Source organism: Sinocyclocheilus grahami, unplaced genomic scaffold (assembly GCF_001515645.1).
Source record: "Sinocyclocheilus grahami isolate Dianchi unplaced genomic scaffold, SAMN03320097.WGS_v1.1 scaffold833.1, whole genome shotgun sequence".
In the NCBI taxonomy this organism is placed as follows: Eukaryota; Metazoa; Chordata; class Actinopteri; order Cypriniformes; family Cyprinidae; genus Sinocyclocheilus; species Sinocyclocheilus grahami.
The window spans coordinates 150,756-153,424 of NW_015506012.1; the positions used below are offsets into that span (position 1 = coordinate 150,756).

Below are 2,669 nucleotides of genomic sequence, written 5' to 3' on the forward strand. Positions count from 1 at the left end.
TATATATATATATATATATATATATGTTTGCATAATACATCTGGATGTTCCTCGTGAACTGTACTGGACAGTGTATTGTACTACACAGAGTAGGTAACTGTACGCTTGAACTGGCAGAAGTATCGTGCATAAAACGATAAATAGATTTTGTCAAATCAATAATGTTTACGATAACGATAATTAGCCAACATAAAATAAGTAAAAGCGTATGATGTATCTGTAAACAACTGCTCAGTGTACAACTTTTCACTCAAAAGCGCATAAAAAAGCATTAAAATGTACTTTAAATGTATTGAAACTGTAATACACTCTCGCCGAAGGCTTGCTTATAATTTAGACATTTGTAGGCTACAGTAGGCTATAACTCCTCGTAGCAGTAATTCATCTAGGTATTTACGATACACTGAGAATATCTGTTCATTCCAGGAGACCGTTTGAATGTAAGCGCCTATATTTATGACAAATTTCAGCCTCATATTTGGAAATGTCCATGTCTTACCTTGCGACTCAGCAATCCAGGTGTCCGGCTCATTCGATTTGATTCAATGACAATTTGACAGTCGACTGGCTTTCCAAAGAAATGTCAAACGGTTTGAATCCGAGTCTCGCATTGCAGAAGCCCGTGAGGCGCCGGTAAACTCGGTAAACAACAATACCTGTGATTTCTAAAGATGAACACGAGCGCCGAAACAATGAGCAACCTGCTAAACGTTTATGGTTGAAGCAGTTCTCGAGCAACAGATATCCGCCTTTACTAAACAGGCAATACCTGAAAAGCAAGTAAAATTACTGACAGTAACACGGTAAAGCTTAAAAGAGTCGTACTGTACACCGCACCTCATATGAGTCCGCGCGCATCTTTCAGTTGAGCTGTTCAGGACCGCGCGAACTTTCTTGTCAGAAGCTTTAAAACCACAAAAAACCTTTCTCTTTTATTGTATGAATTCATCAAGCCACCTTAGTCAGATTATTGCTGCGCAAAGCTGTAAATACCCGTTCCATAAAAGTCAGTATGTTTCGTTCTGAGAGAACAAGGTGAAAATGCTGTCAGTGACGGAGCGAACGGACTTTCCGTTGTGCGTCCATCCAAACAGGACGCGAAATATGTACCATGTGTCCTGTGTGCGTTTATGTGTTTCCGTTGACTCTCCTCTAGCCGATATAAAATACGGCAGGTTTGCGTGGGAAGATCTTGGGGCTATAAAGCGTATCGATTTCACATCTTGTGAGGGAAGCTCCGCTGAGGATTTTGATGATAAATATTATAGCAAAGTATTTATTTATTGTTTTGTTCCATGAGTTAGAGGTCCACAGAAAAGGGGTGTAGATGGACCTACTGTATTTAGGGACAACCCTTTAGAAGGAAGGGACATGATTGGGTCATTCTATGAAAAGGGAGCCGTCACTGTGAACATACAATGACTATGAAAAGTATTTTTTTAAAGGGGTCATATGATGCGATTTCAATTTTTCCTTTCTCTTTGGAGTGTTACAAGCTCTTGGTGCATAAAGAAGATCTGTAAAGTTAAGTAATCTGTAAAGTTTAGTCTGCAAAGACTAAAGTCTCAAATCCAAAGAGATATTCTTTATAAAAGTTAAGACTGAGTAAACCACGCCTACCTAAAACGGCTCGTTCTAACACGCCCCCACATGTCTACGTCACAATGTGGGAAGATTTTCATAACGCCGCCCCAAATGTTCACGCAAAGAAAGAAGGCATAACTTTTATTCTCGCTGTAGTATTGTTGTTGCCGCCACCGCCATGTCGTGAAGGCACTGTGTGTTTCGTTGTGAAAGCAAAACTACTTTATTTGGCCTTCCAAAAGAGGATGATATCCGCTTCGTCATGCTTGGAGCTGATCCGTGCTGGTCGCTGAGGAAATACATCAACTTCGCGCTGTGGATCGCCAGATCGGCTTTCACCGTGGACGAAGTGGAGTCCAGCACGGGGTCGTCACATGTGGTTGCCGCAAGCCCACCCGTCGCTGCTCACTCAAATCGGACTCTGCTCACTCTAGGCCACCGGCCTCCACTCACTCTAGGCCGTTGTGTTTGATGCTGTGTTTAGTTGTGAAAGCGAAACTACTTTGTTTGGCCTTCCAAAAGTGGACATGACTAGAAATCAGTGGTTAAGTTGTATTTACAACACTGTTCCAGAACAGTTCAACCCAAATATTCAGATGTGTGCAGCTGTCTCGTGGCTCCGGCTAGGACAAGGCATCACAATATGGTAGGGGCATAACATTTCCGTCACACACTTGAGGTATTCGGCCAATCACAACGCACTGGATAGCTGGCCAATCAGAGCACATCTCGCTTTTCAGACCATTGAGCTTTGTAAAAATCGACGCATTTCAGAAAGGCGGGGCATAGAGGAGAAACAATAATGTACAGTATGTGGAAAATAATGTGTTTTTTGAACCTTAAACCGCATAAACACATTTCATTACACCAAATACACAAAATAATGTCCTTTTTAGCAACATCATATGACCCCTTTAATAGAGAATAATTTTTATACATAGATTAGATATGTAGATTAACATTTTGGATTAAGTTGACATTGTATTGATGATGACCGCATTCTTTCAGGATGCAATCTCACTTTTTATTAGATTTTTCATTTTATATATATATATATATATATATATATATATATATATATATAT

The 2,669-nt window shown here is 40.2% G+C and overlaps 1 protein-coding gene across 1 annotated transcript in view; it reads right to left on the minus strand.

The window, feature by feature from the left end:
- Nucleotides 1–1,066, minus strand: part of LOC107562693 (synapse differentiation-inducing gene protein 1-like) — a 25,345-nt gene extending 24,279 nt beyond the window's left edge. The window contains exon 1 of the mRNA XM_016247378.1: nt 500–1,066. The gene's annotated coding sequence lies outside the window, so the exon portion shown is untranslated. The remainder of the gene's footprint in view (nt 1–499) is intronic.
- Nucleotides 1,067–2,669: the final 1,603 nt, after the last annotated feature.